A 23,581-nucleotide genomic window follows, 5' to 3' on the forward strand; every position below is an offset into this window, starting at 1 on the left:
TTCACCTCCTTCATCCCCTACCGTTCCCTCAAGCTCTTGCTACTCTTTCACTAAGCCAAACCTGTTCCTACCTCAGGGCCTTCGCACTTGCTATCCCTTCTGCCAGGAGCCTGATAGCCACATCTTATTATTTCAAATGTGGCTTGCCCAGGGATGCCCGCCCTAACTCCCCATCTGAACACCTCTCTCACCTCATTCCCTTCAAAGCATGGTCACAATCTGAAGGGATCCAGTATATTCTTTGTCTAATTGCTTATTGTCATTCTCCCCCCAGGGGCATGTCAGCTCCAAGAATGCAGGGGTCATGTTTGTCCTTGTCATGCTCTAACACAGACCTTGTACATTTTATTGCCAAGGTTGGGGAAAACCTATGCACACTGATTGTAGGGATGTTGGTGAGTGGGGGGCTTCTGTTTTCATCATCAACCATCTTCCATCTTCAGCGACACTTCGAGGAGCATCCCTGCCAGGATGACCAACTGTCCCAATCTGCCCAGGACAGTCCTGCATCCATCCTGGGACAGACTTCAGTCCCAGGAAAACCAAGATGGCTGGTCACCCCAAGTACAAGACAGCACTTAGAAGCAGAGACACCAAAGCCAGGCCATGTGGCATCCACTGAGCCCCAGCTCCGCCACTCACTCACCAGCTGTGGGACCCTGAGCAATTTACTTAGCACTTTGTGCCTCAGTTTCCCCATTTATAAAATGAGGATAGTAATAGTATCAACCTTATAGGGTTATGGTAGGGATTTAATTGTGTTAACATTCGTAAAGCACCACGTGAAGCAACATGTGAAGTACAACGTACGTAGTAAATCTTCTGTTAAATAAAAAATGTGCAGGCCCCAACCTCTCCCCTCCTCTCGGGGGGGAAACACCAAATGAATCAGCAGTCACAAGCCTACAGTTGTTCCCCTCTCCCTGAGAGTGACAGCCCCGAGGTGGCACTTCCTGTCTCTTGCCGGTCCTGCAAAGCAACCCGTTCAAATGTCGACTACCACATGTCACCTGAGTCGACAGAAAGTTGTCCCACCTGGTCATCGCCCAGAAATTATGACACTTTACTGTTGTATGTGGAACATCAGGCCAGGGCCATTTGTAAGTTTTGGCACCTGCCAGTCTCAGCGGAGCAGATGATGGAGAGAAAAAGCCAGGACGGGACCAGGCCTCCATTCCGCTTCCTTGCACAGGCAATTTTCTGCACTGCTTTTCAGCCAAGATACGAGCCAAATACAGCAGACCTCTCCTGTTCCAGGCCCACCCACCCGTGCGGCTTGTGGGGGGGTGTCCCCCAAAAGGGTGTTGAGGTCAACCCCAGCCCAACTCTAAAGGCCTTCTCCCAGGGAGACCCTGGATCCCTTCACTCCTTAAGGAAGGAGGAGATCTCAGTTGGTCCATTCTTTTTTTTTTTTTTAAGATTTATTTATTTATTTATTTATTTATTTATTTATTTATTTATTTGACAGAGAGAGAGACAGCGAGACAGGGAACACGAGCAGGGGGAGGGGGAGAAGCAGGCTTCCCACGGAGCAGAGAGCTGGATGTGGGACTCGATCCCAGGACCCTGGGATCATGACCTGAGCCGAAGGCAGACGCTTAACAACTGAGCCACCCAGGTGTCCTTTCAATTGGTCCATTTTGATTGATAGTCAATAACCATAAAAGGTAGTTCTCAAGCCTGGCTGCAATGAAAACGACCTGAGGGATTTTTAGAAAGTACCTACGCTCTGACCTCCTCCCCATACACATGAGTCAGAACATCCTAGGGTAGGGACCTGGCAGTGGGCCTTTTGAAAAGCTCCCCAGGTGATTCAGATGTGCAGTCCTGGGTGATAACCCCCAACACAGATTCTGATTCCGATTAAATGAGCACGTAAAGGGCTGCCCAGGCTGGCTGTGTTATCCCATTTTACTCTCACAAATACCCTAGCAAGATAGGCATCATCCTGGGGTGCCTGGGTGGTTCAGTCCATTAAGCATCCAATTCTTGGTTTTGGCTTAGGTCATGGTCTTGGGGTTGTGGGATCAAGCCCTACGTTGGGCTCCACTCTCAGCGTGGAGCCTGCTTGGGATCCTTTCCCCCTCTCCCTCCCTCTCTGATCCTCCCCCTGCTTGTGCGCACTCTCTCTAAAATAAAATAAATAATATCTTAAAAGAAAAAAAAGATAGGTATCATCCTATTACAATAAACTGAGGCTCAGAGAAAAACTGAGTTGCACAATGCCACACAGTGCAAAATGGCCTCAAAGGCCTTAAAACCCCGTCCTCAGGCTCCACGTTCCTTGAATTCCTATTCCTGGTTGACAATATTCACCTCACTGTTCTTCGGCTTCCTTGCCCTCCCCGTCCCCTTCCATGGAGAGCCAGGTACCATTGTGCCGAGGAGCCAGGAAGCCTGGCATTGAATTCCAGTCCCCCAGCTGTGTGACTTTGTTCGTAACATCTCCTTCTGGGGCTTCAGTGGCCTTAATGCGGGAAAGAGGCTGGGCAGAGCTTGCCACCCAATCAGCAAATCTCATCTCTGGTGTTTTCCCGTGAGCGCATGGGGAGACTACATCTCCCAGCTTCCCTTGCAGTGAGTTGTGATCATGTGACTGGGTTCCGGCCAGTGAAGTGAGCAGAAGTGACCCCACCCAGGAAAGCCTCGCAGGTGAGCGCACCCTCTTCCCTAGCCTGCTGACTGGACGGAGTGGATCCGATTCGTCATCTATAAAGTGAGGGTGACAAGGAGGCTCCAGTGAGCTACTGTGAGGGCTGGAGGAGTTGACAGGTCCCACGGGCTTCAGATAATGCATGGTGATCGTTGTAAAGTTGTGATGTATTACAACAGTCCCCCTATTATCCACGGGGATATGTTCCAGACCCCTGTGGATGCTGGAAACCCCAGGTATTACCCGACCCTGTATATTACTATGTTTTTTCCTATACACATACACCTGTGATAAAGTTTAATTTATATATTAGACACAGAAAGAGATTATAGACAATAATAATAAAATAGAGCAATTAGAACAATACACTGCAATATAAGTCACATGAATGTGGTCTCTCTCTTAGTGTCCTGTACTCACCCTTTGTCTTCTTGTGATGATGTGAGATGCTAAAATGTCCATGTGATGAGATGAAGTGACATAGGCATTTTGATGTACTGTTAGGCTGTTGGTGATGATCATATGGCAGGAGGCAGATCATCTGCTTCAAGACCCTGGTTTGACTGCAGGTAACTGAAACCCGCGGAAAGCAAAACCACAGATAAGGGGGAGGACTGCTCTACTATTCTGCTCACCGCCTAAGAGAGGAGCCAGGCTTAGGCACCCCCCCACCCCACCCATCCTTTCCCACTCAGACACATCACCTCTGCAAGGTCAGAGATGAATGTCCTCGTGGCTGGGCTTGGCTTCATAAGAGAGCAAATGAACTTTTCTCCTCCTTCTCCTTCTTCTTCTCCTCCATCTTCTCCTTCTCCTCCTCCCCCTCCCTAATAAGATTGTGAAAGATAATTAATACGATTCTCTAAATGGGTGCTTCTCAGGGAGTGCTCCCCAGACCAGCAGCATAAGCATTACCTGGGAGCTTACTAGAAAGACAAATTCTAGGGCCCCAGTGGAGACCCGCTGAATCCGAAACAGTGAGGCTGGGCCAGGCAATCTGTGTTTTAACGGCCTTGAGCACCAGATGATTCTGATGCCTGCAGGAGTTTGAGAAATAAAGGGCCCCCTACTGTGCTGGTCCTGTGAGAAAGCCCCCCTAAGAATGGTATTTTTGTTTCTGGGGGGACACACTAGACCCCGAAGAATGAGTAATGTGTGGCATCAGCCTTTTCTCTCATCTACAAATTGGGTGGCTCAGGAAATATATCAGTTTTTAAAATTTTTTCTTAACCCCCTGAAAATCTCTGACCCTTGCAAGCCAGCACCAAAGCAAATTCAGACCTTCTTGGCCTGCTTCTTTCTGGGGTCGGGCCTGAGTGTCAGGCCGAGATGCCAGTCAGTTTGGGTGGGGTGCATGGGAATCTGTCTCCATGGGTTACCCCCGAGATGCCCGTTCTTCCTGTCCACGTGACCCCTTCAGAAGCAGAAGCTCTTGGTGGCCTCAGAACATGCTCGAGACCCTAGAAACTTCACTGAGGTTGCCTCTGTCACCATAATCCAGAGCTGGAGAATGCAGAGGCCCACAGGGGCTAGGCTGGTCAGGAAAAGGAACCAAGGGGACGGGCTGTGACCCAGCAGCAAGGAGGGGGTGCTGTGGGGGAAGTAGCAAGTTCATGCCAGGCCCACCGGGGGCAGCCTCATGCAAGCACAGGCCCAGTGCTGGCCCTGTCTCCTCTTTCAAGACCAACTACAAATCTGGAAATGAATTTTCAAGAGAAATTTGAAATATACAACCTCTTAGATGTTGGCAACTAAAAAAAGGCATGAGCCAAAACAGGCATAGCTGTGGGCAAGATGCAGCCCAAGGGGGCCCGGGTTGGGGTCTCTGGTCTTAGAGGCAGCCTCTTCCCCAGGGCCTCACTGCCTCCCCAGGGAGACACAGGGCAGCAGAGTCCAGGACTTAATGCTCGGGCCTGGCAGCCCTCTCCCCCACGCCCCTCCCCTGCCCCAGCCAAGTGCAGTCTCTCTGCAGTCTGTGGAGGGGGTCCCCTTCTCCCCCCACTCTTGCTCCAAGATGTTTCTTGGTGCCTCAAATCCCCTGCAGCTTCTAACTTCTCCTAAAAGGGAAGAAAAGCCAAAAAAGACTTATGAGCTATTTCTTCCTCCCCTTCTTCTATATTTCTCCCCTGAGACCACAGCTGCCTGCTTTGATGAGAAGGAAAAGGGGGAACTGGAGGAAAGAGGAACAACAGAAAATATAAAGTCATGTATCAAAATGTGATGCTGCTTCGTGCACAAAAGCAGGTGGGGAGAGGTGGGGGAGGGGACCGGGCAGCCCCACCTGGAATTCAGCCCCTCCTCCTGGAGCCATTCATCTCTGTGGGGCTGGGGCACCGACTGGGTTACCGGATGAGATGGGGTGGTCAGGGGAGGAGGTGACAGTTGAGATGACACCTGTACTTCCTGAAGGGTGGCGAGCCAGAGAACAAGACGATTGACAGATTCAGATCGCCTCTGGCTAAACTGTAGGGGGCGCAAGAGTAGCAGCCAGGACCGGAGAGGAGTTGGGGTTGTCTGGGTGAGGGATGCGGACTAGAGGAGGAACTGGAGACTGGAGCTTGCATGCGAGGCGGATTTTAGAGGTGCTGCTGGTCAGACTCGCTGCTGTTGGGCAAGGAAAGAGAAGAAGGCGTCTGGATGATGCTTTCTTTTTTGCCTGGAGCGTTGTTGACTGTCAAGTTGGGTCATTGAGGCATCTCTTTATTCAACAATGATTCACTGAACACCTGCTGTGCGCCAGGCTCTGGCTAGACCCTGGGGAGCTGCGGAGATCAAGAATACAGGACTGGATGTCCCCAAGGAGCCACCCTAAGTGACCTGGGCTTTCTGTGATCCCCCCAAACTGCAGAGAGGGAGGGTAAGAGGGGGCAGCGTGTCCCCTCCTCCCCCAAAATGAAATATCCCTTCATGGGGTCAGCAGATCTCTACTGAGCACCTACTGTGTGCGGGGCACAGTTCAGCAGTGAACAAGATGGACACGGTCCTTGCTATCATGAGCGCCTAACCTAACCTAACCTACTAAACATCACAGCTTAGCCTCGCCTACCTTAAATGTACGCAGAACACTTACTCTAGCCTGCAGTTGGGCAAAAGCACCCAGCCCAGAGCCTATTTTGTAAATAAGTGTTGACTAGCTCCAGTAATTGAATACTGTCCTGAAAGCGGCAAACAGAAGGCTTATATGGGTACAAGACAACTGTGAGTGTCAGGGGTTGACCCTGGTGATCGCCTGGCCCGCTGCCCCTGCCCCGCATCACACGAGGATGTGCACCCCCTGTCACCAGCCCAGGGGAAAGATCCACAATGAAAACTCTAGTATGGTTTCTACTAAATATGTATTGCTTTCACGCCTTGGGACAGTTGAAAAATCCTGAGTTGGGCCATGGAACATCGGGATCACAGGTGGAGAGAAGTCCTGAGGAGGAGAGCTCCAGGCAGGGGAAGCTGGTGCCCCAGAGGCCCTGAGGAGGGGCGCACTCAGCACATCCTAGGAGCAGCAAGGAGCCCCAGGGAGCTGGGGTGGCTGGAAGCAGAAGAACAGGAGGGAGGGAGGGCAAGGGGTAATAGGACCCCACTCTGTAGGGCCTTGTAGACGAGGGGGAAGACTTTGGGTTTCACCCTGAGTGCAAAGGGGACTCATCAGAGGGTCCAGCTCACCAGGACCACCCCCTCAGCTACTCTGCCATCCTCCCACACACATCCCTTGAGTCCTTGAGGGGGCCAGACCCAGCCACCCACAGTCACGGGCTCCTCCGGCTCACCCAGCTCGGCTGCTGTCTTGCTGGGCCGGCAGTGTATGTGATTTATAAGTCCCTCCCCAAGATGGTGTATTTGGTGGCATCTGTTCCATTTTTGTTGCTTCCGGCCAGGGCTCTGGTACTCCTTCACAGATCACATCCCTTCCTCCCTTCCTGGCTAATTCAAACAGCTGGTTACCGCTCACCAATTCCCTGGCTCTAATCGCCAAGGGAAGAATTATAAATAAATGTGTACAAGCAGACAGATGCTGTCATTTAAAAAATCGATCCATCTAGCAAAAATGCCCCACTTAGGACTGAAGTGGCATACTGCAGAGCATGTGTCTTGGTGGCATGTTTTAATGAAATCAGAAAAACAATGGTGAGGCTCGCTAATGGATTCCAAAGGAGCGAAAGGCCAAGGACGGAGGGAGGGACTTTGTGGCTCCAACGTCCAGAACCCAGAGCCAGAAAACAGACACGGGGCTCCACAGCTGTTCCACATATGCGTCTCTCCTTTGTCCTTCTTCCAACTCTGTATGACATCAAGTTGGGCTCATTCAGTATAATTTTGCGAGTCTCAGAAGCAGTCGGCAACCCTCATGTCGTGGCTTCTGGGAACCTCGATCCAGACTGAGATGCCATCCTCTTTGCTATCCTGGGTGCAGAGTTAGGACATCCTCTAGCTTTCCCCGTGGCCAGGTTTGCACTAAGAGGCCACTGGAACCAGAACCAAAGTGGCCACTGTCAGGCCTGGCCCATAAAAATCTCCTGCGTGAGATCTGCCACCTTCTTTCCCACCCATGGACTGAGGGAAGAGGACTTGGAGGCTCCTGCAGAGGGCGGAGCCTTGGCTGGAAGGAGTGTGGGTCCCTGAATGAGTATGAGGAGCAGGGCATCCTGTCCATTTGCATTGAGGTGAGACGAGGCAGAGAAATAAATTTACTGTCTCAGGCCAAAATTTGGGGGAAGTTTTTACTGTAAAAATCCTACCCTGGCTAATACACGATGCGTCCCCAAATCCATCCATCCATCCATTCATTCATTCATTCATTCACTGAGCATCTAATAAAAATAATACCTAATTATCTCCATTGCACATCACAATAATCTCATGTAAGGGATGGCATAAGCCCATTTTTTGGATGGAGAAACTGAGGTTCAGAAGGCTAAGGAACCCGCTGAAAGACAAACAGCCGATAATGAGAGGAACAGTTATCATTTATTGAACACTCACTATGTACCAAACACTGCGCTACATGCCTCATATGTAGTATCTTCTGTATTCCTCAAAAATTCTCATAGATGTTGTTATCAGTCCTATTTTACAGAGGAGGGAAGTAAGTCTTAGAGATATGAGTCAACTTGCTCAAGAGAGGGAGGGAGAAAAGAGGGAAGGAAGGAGAGAGGGAAGGAAGGCAGAGAGGAAGGAGGAAGGAGGGGGTAAGGAAGGAAGGAGGGAGGAAGAAAGTACGATTCACAAGAAGGAGTTTCTAATAATAAGCTAATCACACTGCAACTTAAAATACCAGCTTACCTCTAATCAGGCCAGCCCTAGAGAACTGGAGAGCTACCCTTGCGTGCGTGCATGTGTGCATGCGCGCGCGCGCGCACACACACACACACACACACACCTTTTTTTAAGATTTTATTTATTTATTTGAGAGAGAGAATGAGATAGAGAGAGAGAGCATGAAAGGGGGGAGGGTCAGAGAGAGAAGCAGGCTCCCCGCTGAGCAGGGAGCCTAATACGGGACTCGATCCCGGGACTCCGGGATCATGACCTGAGCGGAAGGCAGTGGCTTAACCAACTGAGCCACCCAGGCGCCCCTCACACACACACACACACCTTAAAGGTGAAAATGATTACATCAAAATAAAACATATGGTCACCCAAATCTGCATTTATTACATCTAACTGGAAGAGACACAGTCAAGTACGTGAATATTTTAGCAGTTTCCAACATGCAAATCACTGTGCCAAGGCCCAATAACCCACTAATCAGCACACACATGCCCAGCTTTTGGTGCATGGGGTTGGAATGACACTCTGTCTTTTCTTTCACTCTTGGCTGCAGTGTTTGGGTGTTCTCTCATTGCGAGTCAGTTATCATTTGCTTGTGCCTTTAAATAGGACCCCAGGAGCAGAAAGCCTTGAAGAGCCCCCTCTCACCAAGTTTATGCCCATCATTGATGTCTGGAGAACACTATAGGCAAAGGCAAACTATTTGGCTCTAAAATCCAATAGAAAATTCAGATCTTTTTATATAATCTCTGACTAATAAGCTTTAATGAAGAGGTTTTGATGGTTGTTGTTTAAGCCACAGGACACACAGGGAACAAATGGGAATTAACAGAAATTTACTTTCTGGCCAATTCCAATAAAAACCAGAGTTCCCATGCCGATAGCAAGACAAAAACGCAGTGGTAATATATGCCCAAATGCTACTCATTTGCATCTTTCCACTGAGAATTTTCACCATGTCTGACTATCCCCTAGAAAATTATTCACTATTTTTCTTTGAAGCACTCATTTTTTTTTTTTTGGTAGATCTTGCATCATTACGTAAATGAAAAATCCAGTATCACTCACCCTATTTAAAAGTTGTATTAGTCAAGAAAGATTAAGCACTGCAGCAATAATGGTTGCTCCCAAGAGTTCAAAGGTTTAACATAGCATAACTGATGTGGGATGACAAAGCCTCAGCAGACGGAGTCATGCCATCCTACGACAGGAAATGACAGAGCTGGAGCATTGCTCATGGGCTTTCAAATCTTCCATGCATAGCCCATTGGCCACAAATAATCACGTGGTTCTCCCTACCTGCAAGGGCACTGGGAAATAGGGGGTGCACATGCGTACTGGTAAGTGGTAAATGTCCTGCTGCAAAGAATAGTTCCCAAGTAAGTAAAATAAAAATAAAACAATATGATTAAGTTCTACCTAGAAGGCTGTGCTATGACAATGCTCTGAGCCAGAACATTACGAAAGAAAAGAAATTCGCAAGCATTATAAATGCGCCAAAGATGTTTACAGCATGAAGCTGAGACTTTCTCCTTGACCCCAACAAAAGGACTAGGAGAGACCTGGGAAGGCAATGGCTGTCTCACAGGGGGAACCCAGTGTTATGTAGGGTGTGTCCCTGTATCAGCTGAAACCATCTTTAGGCAAAACCAAACCATGGAAAGAGTTTCTTTGAAGCAAAATAGAAACCGGACGGGGATGAAGGATGTTTTAAGTAAGATAGGAATCCCTGGGCGTGCAACAGCATCACTGATGTGGCGGATGGTACTTTCCAAAAACGATGACACCAGTGGATCGCATCTCATAAGCTCTGACAATGTGACAAGGACAGACCTCTACCAAGAGGGGGAAGAGTCTACATTCTCTCCCCATGATTCTGAGTGGGCCTGTGATTATGACAGAATTAAACTCCATGACTTTGGAGGCTTTGCTAAAAAGGGTGTTACACCCAGCAGCGATGAGTGCACTTGGCATCCAGATCTTGGGTTCTAATACCATTCTCCAAAAATAGGAACCAGGGCTCCTTGGAGAAATACATGTGACAAGCATGGAGCAACTTAGAGTGCCAAAAGGTAAGGAAGTGTGCTCTTGTTCTCTCGTTCTCTCTCTCTCTCTCTCTCTCTCTCTCTCACACACACACACACACACACACACACACACACACACACACACACTGAATGACGGGGGAATGAAAAGGTCATGGAGCCACCCTGAAGAGCTCACCAATGGCCAATGCTGGAAAAATTCAAGCAACAGAATAAATACTATTGGATGATAACCCAAAGTAGAAAATAAATAACCACGAGTCAACATGGATATAAATCAATGACTGCATAAATAAATAAATTGGGAAGAACAGACAAACCTCTCATAGAGAAGAATTCCAAGTAATTTCTGTAGATGCTCTAGCCTCAAGGAGGTGGAGCGTCCCTCCCCACGCCCTAAGTGCAGGCTGCAGAGAGCTAGTGACTTCCCTCCAAAAACTAATTGTGTAGGAAAGGGGGAGGAAAGAGTAATTTTATGGTGGAGACACCTAACAAACATTCTGCAGCCAAGTGATCAAGATCAACATCAACAGGGCACCTGGGTGGCTCAGTCGTTAAGCGTCTGCCTTCGGCTCAGGTCATGATCCCGGAGTCCTGGGATTGAGTCCCACATCGGGCTCCTTGCTCCGCGGGAAGCCTGCTTCTCCCTCTCCCAGTCCCCCTGCTTGTGTTCCTGCTCTCGCTGTGTCTCTCTCTGTCAAATAAATAAATAAAATCTTTAAAAAAAAAAAAGTATCAACATCAACAGTGATCGGTCATGCTGATGGTATGCACCCCAGACACGATGTGTTCAGAAGGGCCCTTCGCCTCTGTAGTCTTTGTCCCCAATTCCCATCCCCCAGCGCAATCACGAGAAAAACATCAGAAAGATCCCAACTGAGGGACAGTCTACAAAATGCCTCACTGGCACTCCTGGAAATTGTCAAAGTCATCAATAGCCAGGAAAGTATCAGAAGCTGTCATAGCCCAGGGACATGAGGGACACTCGACAATTCCATCTAGTGTTGTATCCTGGATACTGAGATCTATCCTAGGACAGAAAAAGGACCTTAGGTAAAAACTAAGAAAATCTGAATAAAGGATGGGCTTTAGTTATAAAGTTATAAGAATGTATCCATATTGGTTCATTAATCGTGACAAACGTACCACACTAACCTAAGTTAATAGGAGAAGTGGGGGTGGGGTACCTGGGAACTGTATTATCTCAGAAATCTTTCTGTAAATCTAAAGCTATTCTAAAATCATTTTTTTGTTGTTGTTGTTTTAAGTAATACAGCTTCCTCCTGGTTCTCTCTCTCTTAGGGCACAGACCTGAGGGGCCCTGTACTGACACGTGCAAGCCCCCCTCCCTGGCACCATTCTGTTGAGGAGACCATGCAGCTAGAGATGCCCAGAAAGCCCCAGTGGTCCTAGCCCCCAGAGTCTACCCAGCCTCCCCGGCCCGGGGGCCAGATGCACGCAATGGGCCTTTCAGATGTCCCCAGCTCCTGGCCTTCTAGCTGCTCCAGCTGACACCCAACTGGAACATAGACAAGCTGTCCCCACCACGCTCTGCTCAAATTGTAGATTCATGCAGAAAATAAATGTTTTATGAAATCACTAAATGCTGTGCCATTTGGTCACGCGGCATTAGTTAAATGGGACAACTGGTCTACAAACCCGACTCTGGGCATTGATGGCTTTCCTCTACACATCTGTCTTTACTTCTGCTAGGGGCCAGGCAGTGGAAACAGATTCAAAAGAACTGGGCCCTGCTCTTGAAGAACTCTCCCATGAGTGTCAGAAACTGAGCCCCATGAGAGGAAAAACAAACACTGGATCCAAGCAAAGGGGTGAATGCAGTATTTCTGAGACACAGAGAAGGGAATGAAGGACCCTAAAGGATCCCGGGGATGCCAGAAGAGAGGAGGAAAAAACATTTATTGAGCACCGGATAGGTTTCACTGTTCTAAACGGGTTACAACATTTATATGAAGTAATCCTTCCAATTCACACTATGATGTCATTATAACCACCTGAGAGTTAGGGAAACTGAGTGACAGAGACATGAAGGGATTGCTCAGGGCCTGCCAAGTGGCAGAGATAGATGTGAAGGTTCTCGGTTTTCTGACCTATAAAATGAAGGTATTGCATAAGATGCCCGCCAAGGATCGTTCTGCCTCTGAGGCTTCAGTTATGTGTGGTTATTTGCCTGCCCAGCATCTGTTCCTTTTCTTCCAGTAACAGCACCCCAACTTCTATAAGCAGAACTGTCCAACCTCCACTCTCAGTCAAGAGGGGAAACACACCCAGTCTCAGCCAGTGGCAGAATCACATCCACCTTTACACAGAGACTGGCTCAGGCAAAAGCAGAGAGACTCAAACCAGGCCGATGAGAGTCTTCTTGGGGTCTTTTGCCAGAATTCTAGGAAAGAGGCACTGTACGTCCTCCAGAGTTGCCAAACCTAGGATGTACACTTGGAGCTGTCAGGGGCTATCATAAGAAGAAAGTTGGCCTGGAAATAAAACCAGTTCAAAGGAAAAGAGAGGCCAAGCAATGAGGCAACATCATCTGAGCACCTAGGTTCAGCCCTGCCTGATTCACAAGAACTGGACCCTGCTCTTGAAGAACTCTCCTGTGAGTGTCAGAAACTGAGCCCCACAAGAGGGAAAACAAATGCTGGATCCAAGCAAAGGGGTGAATGCAGTATTTCTGAGACACAGAGAAGGGAATGAAGGACCCTAAGGGATCCCGGGGATGCCAGAAGAGAGAAGGAAAAAATTCCAATCCTTGGAATTTTCTGTCCTATGAGTCAATAAATGTGATCGTTTAAGTTGGATTTCTGCAATTTATAATGGAAAGATGTCAAATGCAATTCAGTACAATGATTTGTGCTAGGGTTTGTGTCCTTATTTTTATTCCCCTTATTGGTGTTAAATTCATAAAATGTGCCTTTTTCATCTTTGCAGCTTTACCCCCAGCCCCACCAGTGTCTAACAGTGCCTGGAATGTAGGAGGGCTCAGGAAAGTATTTGTGGAGTTGCACGGATGGGCATCACTGGCCACTTTCATCCAAAGCTCCTCTGGCTCTTCCGCTAGAGGTAAGCCCCGTGGAGGTCTGAGGTACCCGAGCTTTGATCTGAGCTTCCTGCAGTTTCTTCAAAGAGACAGGACTAGAGGATTGGAACATGGGCAGGACAGCAAGTCAACACAATAGTTAAAGAGCGTGGGCTTTGAAATCAGACTTATCTGGGACCATATCTTTCCCTACATGTTACAGGCTATGTGATCTTGGGCGGGTTACTGCACAAGCTTCCTTAGTCTCCTCTTTTAAATGGAGTTTTAGTATCAATGTCTTCAGGACCACAGGTGAAGATAAGATGAGACAATGTATACATAAATCACCCAGCTCAAGGTAAACCCTCAAGAAATGGCAAGTACTTCGATTATCAAGAACAATCCTACTCCTAATCCCAACGACGATAATGGTGTTGGTCCTCCCACCCCCACAGGCCCCATGGAAAATCAGCTAAGCATGAGGACAGGACCAACTGTTCTCCTCTTCCGTCTGCTTCATCCTTAGAAGCATTAACGCACCAGGCTAGGAGCAGCTCCCAGAAAGCTCCTGCAGCTGGGGGTCAGCAGGGCCGAGGCTAGGCTGCTCCTGGCGAGGCTGGGATGCCCTTTCAGCAGGGTCCAGTATGGCCAGGACTGGAATGATCTGTAAGGAGCAGAGCCCAGGCTGTTCCCCCTCAAGACAGCCCAGAGTGTCAAGTTCCCCCCATCCCCCCGCCCCTGCTTTCATTGTGGACCAAAATTTCTGCAGGAAGAAACTCACCCCTCCTGCAGATGGGCTGTTTTCTTTGTCTGGAACACCCTCTCCCCGTGGCAAGGCATCTGAATTACTTGTCTTCCCATTATTTAGTGGGGTGGGAAATGGCTTGGTGGAGACAGCTTGTCTCTGCTCCACAATGTCCAGGGTTCAGCTGGGAAGACTCCTAAGGCTGGGGCTAGACTCTCCCGGTGGCTTGATCCCTCCGCACCTTGTGCCTGGGTTGGACGATTCAAACACTCGGCCTCGGGGTGGTCAGGCCTCTCATACAATAGCCCCAGGCTCCTGAGAGCTCCAGTGAACAAAGCAGAAGCCGCCTCGCTTCCTGTGACCCAGTCCCAAAGTTCCATAGCATCCCCCCTGCCCTACTCTATCAGCCAAAGTGATCCCAAGCCCACAGACTCTAAGGAGAGGCACACACTGTACCTCTCAATGGGAGGAGTGCCAAGGGTCTTTAAAACTGCCACTCTCCTCCCTATCCTCGATCTGAACCTGTGACATGAGTTTGTGGCTGCCTATGCCTCACCCGCCAGGACACTCCTCACAGTTAACGGTTATTTCTCACACCTCTGCCTGGCGTCTCCTGCAGCCTGTGGGCAGCGAAAACCTCACTCAGACCCTGTCACTCCTGGGCCCTGAATTCTCCACAAGCTCCCTCTTGATTCACAGTAAAAGCCTAAACCCTGATGACAGCCAGAGTAGTCCCACACAATTTGGCCCCCGCTTATCTCTCTGACCGCGTGGGTTTCCCATGCCCCCACTGACTCCCAGGACTCAGACACCCCAGCCTCTGCACGCTTCCTTCTGCCTTGAAACTCTCTTCCTGTCTCTCACTTCCTTCAGGTGTCTGCTCAGAGGTCACCTTGTCAGAGAAGTCTCTGCTGTGTAAAATAGCAGCCCCCCCTCCTATGCACACCTGGCATCACCTGGTTCTCCTTCCTCTGCTTCATTTATAAGTTAGACACCTGAGCACGCATGCCTCTTGCAATCCAAGTGGTGGATTATCTTTCCTTACCCACCTTGAATCTGACTCGCCATATGACTTACTTTGGCCAATAGCACCTGACTTGGTTTAGCCAACAGAAGTGCTTTGTGCCACTGAGGTGTCTCAGCCTCAAGAGCCTCGCAGTTCCCATCCCCTCTCATGGACCCCACCACCATTGTGGGACCGAGCCCAGGCTTGTCTGGTGCATAATGAGTGACCCCTAGTCCAGTTATCCCCCTTGCTCTGGCCAACCCCCAGCTGACCACCAGACACTTGAGTAAGGCCATCTTCACACGAGCAAGCCGCGTCAAGAACAACTGAGTCAGACGCAGGTGACCAAATCACCCAGATCTCTGTAGTCTTAATGTTTTAAGTTATCCGGTTTGGGGACGGTTTGTTATGCAGCATTATTTGTAGTAATGGGTAACTGATACACGCACTTAGCCCAGTGCCTACATGGAATATGTGCTCAATAAATATTTGCAACACAAATGAATCAATGAATGAAAAAGAGGAAAATGTGTGTCCTGTTGGTCATGATCACTCCAACACTGAGCACAGTGCTTGGCATGTATTGTGGGATGGATGAGGAGAGGGTGACTGGTCCTATTATCCAGCCAAAGCAAACAAACAAAAAACCCTCTGGCTTTCAAGGGCTTAGGAGAAAAAAATCTCCTGGGACACATGGAAGAAGGGAAAGTAGTAGTCTTTAGTCTCTAAGGGAGCAATGCTTGAGTCTGTCCTGACCAGGATCTTTGGGCTGGCTGTGGCCTAGGCAGTGGTCTGTACGAGAATCCAAAGAAATATCGGTGGAGAAGGGTCTGTGCAACAGCAGAAGAGAGGACACAGCCTGGCCGTGAGGCTCTGGGCCTCTCCCTCAGGTCGGCTTGACGCAGCTTCCAGAACCCTCTACCACCTGCTCCACCCACCGATCCGGACATCTGTGAGCCCCAGAGCTGCCTCTCTCAAAATGCAGTTACCATCTGCCTCTAAGTTGTCCAGACAGCTAATGAAAATGCAGAACCCTGAGCCTAACTCCAGAACTGCTATACCGAAAACTCCAGGGGCAGTTGTGGCCAAGAGCCTGGATTTCAAGAAGTTCCACACTGCCCTATGGGGCCTGTGGATGCAGGTTGGAACATAGGGATTCTGGAACAGACTAGGAAATAGAGGGTGGAGATGTATAGCTCTCTTATCAATCCTCACCACCACAGGGGATATAGTTTCTCATACCCATTTCATGGAGGAGAACACTGAGGCTCAGAGAGCTAGTAAGTGTTCCAGGCTGCCTGACTTCCTATCAGACTTTTCATTTCCATCCCAGCGGCATCCACTCAACAAAACACTTTGGCTTTTGTCTTCCTACTCTTTCAAGGTCATTTCAGGCTACTAGCTCCTTGCTGAGGTGGTAATGCTTAAGGAGAAGGAAGGCACCCAGTGAAGGCTGGATAAGTGAACAGAAGATTCAGTATGGTGGGGAGGTTTTCACATGGTCTTTAAGCAACTGGAGTCAATTAAATGTCTTTTCTGTGGCCAAACTGAATGTTGTTTTCCAGCTTAGAGTTTTGTTTGTATGTGTGTGTTTTATATAAATTTGGTAATTAAGCCACAAATGTTCCCAGCACACTTGGATATATTTAAATTACAGGCTGCTCATCAAACGGTAAAAATTCACAAACATGGACATAAACGGTGCCTTTTGTTGGTTCCCTGCATTCTCTCAGCACTCAAAGGGTTCTGTCAGCTTGATGGCCAATTCCAAGGCTGCCAGGGACAAGGGGAGGTGGGGGGCGGGGTGGGAATTGGCAATGACACACAGGAAGTGAAGTCCCACCGTGAAAGACTGTGGTTCTTTTTTTTTTACGAAAATATTTCATTCGTGCCTATAATTCATCTCAACAAGCCAGTTTTGAAAACATAAGCTGGCAAAAGGGATGTTTGTCTCTGCCTGGCTGGCAGCGATCCCTACTCACTGGGATGGGCCAGAACCCCATTCTTGATCATTGTGGAAGAGAATCAGGGGGTCTTGTGTTCACATCTCTTTTGACCCTTTGCTGTGGGGCATGTTTGGGCTCCTAGGGGTCCAGTGTTCACCCTCCTGTAGTCTCTGCCCACCCACTATGTAACAAAAAATAAAACTGGAAGTAGTAAAGGCAGACTTACTTGCGAGCATGATTGCAAGGCGGGAGGGGTCTACTGTCCTGGAGAGAAAGCTATAACCATAAGGTCTGCAAGCATTTTCAGGGTTAGGCAAAAAGATTTTTTTTTTCTTCTTTAGGCTGCAGAAAAGAACTAGGAAGTGGGATGACATGGTGGCATAATGGGACAGTAGGTCAGAGAACATTCTGCCCTGTTTTTAGGAGGGGCTGTCTGCTCCCTTAGGCCTAGGGTGGGCCAAAATTCAGGGGGTGGAGGCAGGAGAGAAATTAACCAAATTTGGTTAAGAAGCATTTTGCTCGGATTGGTTACTGGGGACAAGCAGTTCAACTAATCACTTATAAGGCAAAGAATGGGAATTTGGAGGGTCTGTGTCTGGCCTTGCCATAGGTAAACAGGGCGGGGCGTCCATGCATCTTCCCTTAGTCCCATGGAAAAGGGAGTTCTTTGCAGCAAGCTGTTTTCTGGAACACAAAAGGGTGAAGGGAATTCCTTCAAGCTTCACTGTTTTCTAGGAACACAGGGCTCAGGCAAAATTCAATGTCACCACTCAACTGGTGATAATAGTTAATCTATGAATTTAGTATTTTTTTAAAGATTTTTTGTAATTAATTTATTTGAGAGAGAGAGAGCATGAGAGCAGGAGGAGGGACAGAGGCAGAGGGAGAGAAAGAATCTCAAGCAGACTCTGCACTGACCGCAGAGTCTGATGCGGGGCTTGATCTCACCACCCTGAGATCATGACCTGAGCTGAAATCAAGAGTCGGAAGAGTCAGACGCTGACTGAGCTACCCAGGCGCCCCACGAGTTTAATATTTTAAAGTGCTTTGAAAGTACAAGGTTTGTAGTAAATGCTCAATAAGTATTTGTCAATCTCCCTTACCTGTGAGATCCTCCAGGGCAGGGGCTGAGCTCACTTGCCGTTTTCTTTGATGCTAGCACACTACCTAGAACCCACTGATCTGCTGAATGGGCCTTGAGCAAGCCCCAGTCTCCTCATCTATAAGACATAGTAATCTCCACCTAATAGGGTTCTTAAGATAATTACATAGTACCAAGGAGTTTCAGGGCCCCAGAAAATGCCTGACACGTCCCTGGTGAGCAGTGACAAAGACCCTCTCCTTGAACTAACTTTAGCAGGCTCTTCTGAATCCCTTTTTTCTAACTAGGCCTTGACCTTGGGCGCTGTCCTTGGCTTGTTGAGTCCAGTTTTAGTAAGAATCCTTTGGGTCACTTCAGCAAAAATCCCCCATCTCTGATATCTGATCAAATTCCTTATTCTCTACCCTTGATATCTTATCACTCTGGCCTGTGTAGTTGGTTTAGTAGAATTCCCCTTACCCCTCAGGTGTCCTCTTAGTAATTTCCCATCCACTGACCTAGACCCTGCTCCTTGGCTATAAATCTGCACTTGTCTGTTATATTTCTAGTTGTGCCCCACGTGTCCCTATCATGAGCCCCCGTTGCAGCAGTATGTAGTCAGTCTGCCTTAGCACCTTTGACGGGAGTCATGATTTTTTTTTTTTTTTATAACCAGCAAATGAATTCCCTTCCCTTTCCTCCTTGGACTCCTGACCCAGTATGAGCAGAACTTTCTCCTGAGTCTGTTCAAGCCTTCAAAAGGCCTGAGTCCCTGGCGGCCACAGGTAGTGTGTTCAAAACCAAAACCCTCAGGGATGCCCACACCACTCAGGGTCAGGGCAGCACCGGCAGGAATGATTCCGGCCTCCCCACTGAAACCCAGGACCTTCTCACACCCACGAGCCGTGGATGCAGCGCTTCGGGGTTCAAATTTAGGATCTGTGACTTTCCTGAAGCACAAGGATTTGGCCACTTTATTTCGTTGGGCGTTAGCTGACCTCTCCGTAAACCAGGAAAACGAATCATGTTAACTGTACGGTTCAGATGAAATGGCGGATGCGAAGCTGACTAGCCCACGAAGTTATCAGAGCTGAGGAACTCGCAGGTGTGCCCGACTTGGGAAGAGAAACCGAGGAAAAGGCCCCCACCTGGCTTGCCGCCACCACCCACAGGCTTTCGGAAACAGGACTGGGAGAGGCCGCGGCATCGATCACTCGGCGCTCGGCTAAGCACTCCGTGCTGATCAGACGAGCACTGAGCGATCGATACCTCGGCAAAGCCTGACTACTCGGAGAAGGCGAGGGCCGGAGTGTTCCGACCAAACGAAACAGGTTGTCGCCAGCCTCCGGGCGACTCGACACAGCCCAAACTCGAGACAGGTGAGCTTGAGCAACTCCAGAGGGCGGGCGGCTCTGGCTCTGTTGAAGCGGAGGGTAGGACTGCGCAGGCGCTGTGTTTAAAGACGAAGCGGGGGGGGAAAAAGACGGCCTCGCGCGTGCGCCTTGGAAAGCCCCGGGGCAGCGCTCCAAAGTAGCGAAAGTGGGGTGTGAACGGGGAGGGAAAACAAAGCCGGCGCATGCGCGCTGAGAAGGCCGTTTAGCGGCTCCAGCTTTCTGCGCTGGCGGGGGGGGGGGGAGGGGGAGGGTAGACCCCCGCGCGTGAGTGATGTTCGCTCTACGCCTGTAATTTCGTTTTGCGCATGCGTAAAGCCAGCTCAGCTGGTGTGGGCCTGCGCAGTCCTTGGCGGGGGGGGGGGTGTCCCCGTCGGTGCAACCGTAGTGCGCCTGCGCGAGTTTTTATTTCCTTCGTGACGGTACCGGCAGGTGTCTTCATGCTGTGGCTCTCGGACCGAACCTCTTTGTCACCGGCCTGGAGGGGGGCCGGCTACAAACCGAATGTAGGCCGCAAGCAGTGAAGTCCCAGGAAGGGAAGGGGTGTGAGGCCTCGCGTGGAGTGTTGGTGTGGGGGACCTGAAGGAGAGGGATTTCTAGTTTGACAGGAGTTAACGCTGAGCATCGGTGTCGCGCTCTGCACCTCGCGTTAGAATCCAGCAGAGGTAAGTCACCGTGCTCAGCAGCCCCAAGGTCAGGGGGTCGGCAGGTGTTGGGGCCACGCCGACGGCCCGAACCCGAGACAGCGTGGCCCTTAGAATGCCAGACTTCACTTTTGCGCCCGTGAATAAAGCTTTCCAAATATTTTCAAACCTCTCTGGAAAGTTGTACGAAGCTCCCTAGAAAGCTCTTGTTTTTTGCACAACTTTCGTGGAATAGTGCCACGATAAAATTGGAGAGATTTCGGGGCGCCTGGGTGGCTCAGTCGTTAAGCGTCTGCCTTCGGCTCAGGTCATGATCCCGGGGTCCTGGGATGGAGCCCCCATCAGGCTCCCTGCTCCGTGGGAAGCCTGCTTCTCCCTCTCCCACTCCCCCTGCTTGTGTTCCCTCTCTCGCTGTGTTTGTGTCAAATAAATAAATGAAATCTTTAAAAAATTGGAGAGGTTTCAAAACTAACTGGTTAGCCTGTTTCCAGAAAGCCGGATAGAGGCTTCTATTCCGGAAGGCACCGGTGGGAGGCTTATGACCAGCATGCCGCTTTCGGGGCTGTCTCGGGTCAGCCTGAGACCTTTGTGGGGCTCTTGGCGGGGGGCCGCTTTCATAAGGCCCACCTGATACTCTCTGTGAATCCCGGTGAGATTGTCCAAGAAGCCATTTCTCCCAACCAGTTTAAAGACTACTCTGGGAGCTGCTTTAGGTTTTTAAAGATAATTAAAGAGAATTCTGGGATGACAATGGTGGCTTCCTTAGGAGGCTTTCTTTTGTAACCAACAGAAGCCACTTGGGCTGTTCACTAACGAAAGACCAGCTTACTTAAATAATGTGCTCTATCTGAATGGTGAATTTAGGAAGTCGGGCCCAGAGTCCATGCCGACTGTCTTATATAGCCTATACTGGGCTCCTCTGTGTTTAATACAACCAACAAGAAGCCTTTCATGAAGTTCGCATTAGGTTGATTTACAAAGCCCAAACAAAAGCCACTCGGAGAGGTTAGTTCCTAGAACCTTTATGTGACCCCCATGCCAAGAATATCCTTTCGTGCATCAACAAAAAGGCCTTTTATAAGAGAAGCTAAGACACAGTCCACTGAGAAGCTATTTTATGCAATCTGTTCCTTACCTTCCCCTGAAAGCTGTCTCATGTCATGAAACCAGTACATGTGGCGCTCTGAAAGATCAGTTTACAAAGTCAGGAAACAAGAGCACTCCGCTCTTTCTGTACCTGACACCTGCACCCTCACTTCCTTCAAAAAAAAAGCCTTCTATGACCAACAAGTCTCTAGGCTGATAGCTGTGGAGTTCTAGGAGACTGACTTTAATGTGATGATATAGGGCCCCTCAGGCTTTTTCATAATTAGGGTGACCATAGGTCTCAGTTGGCTTGGAATAACCCTAATTTCTGACTTGTCCAGTCCTAAATATTAAATATTTAGGTATATTAAATACTGGAAACTGAAATTTGCGTATATACAAAAGAAAGTTACTAAGAGCACTCCCAGTACTCAGCTTGTGTAAAATGAAATTCCTACTTACAGAAATGAGAGTTCCAAGCAATGAAAAACAACATTGGAGAAAATGATGAGAATAAAAAATTTTATAAGAGAAAAATTTTATACCAAGCCAAAAAAAAGGGGGAGTGGGTCCTATATATAGCATCCTGGTTTGTCAGAGATACTCTGTAGTTAACTTTCCTATACCTGACCACCAGAAGCCTGTTTATACCACCTCTGCTTATTCCCTTTCCTTGTATGTGGAACTCTGGGAGGCCAATTTGAAGACCAGTCTACAGCACCACTCTGAAAGACTTTCACACAGTTTATTTTTGACTCCCTTCTCTGGAAAGCTGTTGAGCATAACCTGTTATAAAAGGCAATTCAGTGAGCAGCTCTGGGAAGCCAGTCAATAAAGCCAGGCCACAAGGCTACTCTGGCTGATGCCTTCCTCTGGAAAACTGTTTAATATAATTATCAAGAAGCCTTTTTCATCAGACCAGTACATGGGGGATGCTAGAAGGCTGATTTGTAAAGCCAGGACTTGAGGCCATTTAGAGAGGGGTTTCATGTTGCCTATACCCCACCTTCAGTGGAGGGGCAGATCGAATGGCTGGGTGTGCAGGCCACTGCTTACAGCCCACATGAGGCCACCTGCTCTGGAAGATAGTTTCATACAGTCAGCAAGAAGGTGTCTGACCCAGCCAGTGAAGGCCATTTCTCCCTTGAGGCCACGTTCCACGGTAACAGGAACTAATGGAAGGGTTTTTTGGTAGAACATATCCTGGTTCCTGTTCTGAAGACACCATGGGAGATAGAGTGGTTTGTAAAATAAGACAAAGCCTGGGTTTCATCTGGCCCCCAGACAAGGGCCCAATGTGTAGGCAAGCCCGTTTTTGAAACCGTTCATTAGTCCTTTGGAAGACTGTTTCACGTAGTAGGATGTGGCTCCTCCCCCAAAGGCTGTCTGATATGGCAACCATTTAAAAGGCAAACGTTCTGAGAAGCCGTAAGATTAAGATTACTCAGATAATGACCAGGCTGTCACCTCCCCATGCATAGTTGCTTCATGCTGCCAATATAAGGTCTTCTGGGAGGCTAGTGGTTTTGGGTTTGTTTTTTTTTTTTTAAGATTTTTAAGTAATCTGTACATCCAACGTGGGGCTCAGACTCACAACCCCGAGATCAAGAGTCCCATACTCCACTGACTGAGCCAGTCAGGTGCCAGGGAGGCTAGTGTTTTAAGATAAATCGTGAAGCCCTTTGGGAGGCCGTTCAAGAGGCTAATACGGAGTCAATCTGAAAAATCATTTTGAAAACAAACTCAGAGCTATCCTGAAACGCCCTCCTCTGGAAGACTTTGTCATATAGTGTTACCATTAAGTATCTCTGGAGACCTTTTTCTAAGGCCATTCATCGAGGAACTCTAGACAAGAAATTAATTACTAAAGCTACTTTAGGTGGCTAAGAGGAGACTGTTTTGTGCAGGCCCTCTCCCAGAAGGCTATTTCACATGGCCATCTATAGCAGGCCCTCTCCGAAGCCAGTTTGCAAAGCCACCCATAGGCTGCCTGAGGAGGCTGGTTTATGGAGACCAAACACAAGGCCGCCTTGGGAAGCCAGCTTGTGAAGTAGCCCACGAGGCCACCTGTAGACATTTGCTTTGTAAGGCCTTTTGTGAGCTCTATGAAGGGCTGTTTGGTGAGGTCAGTTTGCAAAGTCCGTAATCTGCATCCCAGGGAACCAGTTGATGGCCCCTTTAAAATCGTCTGGTACGCCATTTTTTAAGGGCACTAAGAGACCAGTTTACAAAGCTGGTACATAAGGTTCCAGTGGAAGCCATTTTTATAGTAAAGCAAATAAATAGGTGGTCTACGGGAAGGCTTTTTTTTTTTATTTCTTTTATTGTTATGTTAATCACCATACATTACATCATTAGTTTTTTATTGATGAATTAGTCTACTTTATTTTGCATTTTTCCATGTACAGTGTGAGAAACTGATAGTTTTGTTTTTTTATTGTTATGTTAATCACCATACATTACATAATTAGTTTGATGTAGTGTTCCATGATTCATTGTTTGTGCATAACACCCAGTGGTCCATGCAGAACGTGCCCTCTTTAGTACCCATCACCAGGCTAACCCATCCCCCAGCCCTCTCCCCTCTAGAACCCTCAGTTTGTTTTTCAGGATCCATCGTCTCTCATGGTTCGTCTCCCCCCTCCAATTTACTCCCCTTCATTCATCCCCTCCTGCTATCTTCTT

General features: G+C 48.6%; 1 protein-coding gene across 2 annotated transcripts in view; it reads left to right on the forward strand.

Annotated features, from left to right (window-relative positions):
• Nucleotides 1-19,050: 19,050 nt before the first annotated feature.
• KDM8 (lysine demethylase 8) overlaps nucleotides 19,051-23,581 on the forward strand; it is a 29,921-nt gene continuing 25,390 nt past the window's right edge. Inside the window, exon 1 of one of the 2 annotated variants that reach the window (XM_027611060.2) lies at nucleotides 19,051-19,154. The gene's annotated coding sequence lies outside the window, so the exon portion shown is untranslated. Of the gene's footprint in view, nucleotides 19,155-19,568; nucleotides 19,832-23,581 lie in introns of those variants that run through there. The other variant, XM_027611059.2, reaches the window with a different exon arrangement.

The sequence above is a fragment of the Zalophus californianus genome, chromosome 10, assembly GCF_009762305.2.
Source record: "Zalophus californianus isolate mZalCal1 chromosome 10, mZalCal1.pri.v2, whole genome shotgun sequence".
Classification (NCBI taxonomy): domain Eukaryota; kingdom Metazoa; phylum Chordata; class Mammalia; order Carnivora; family Otariidae; genus Zalophus; species Zalophus californianus.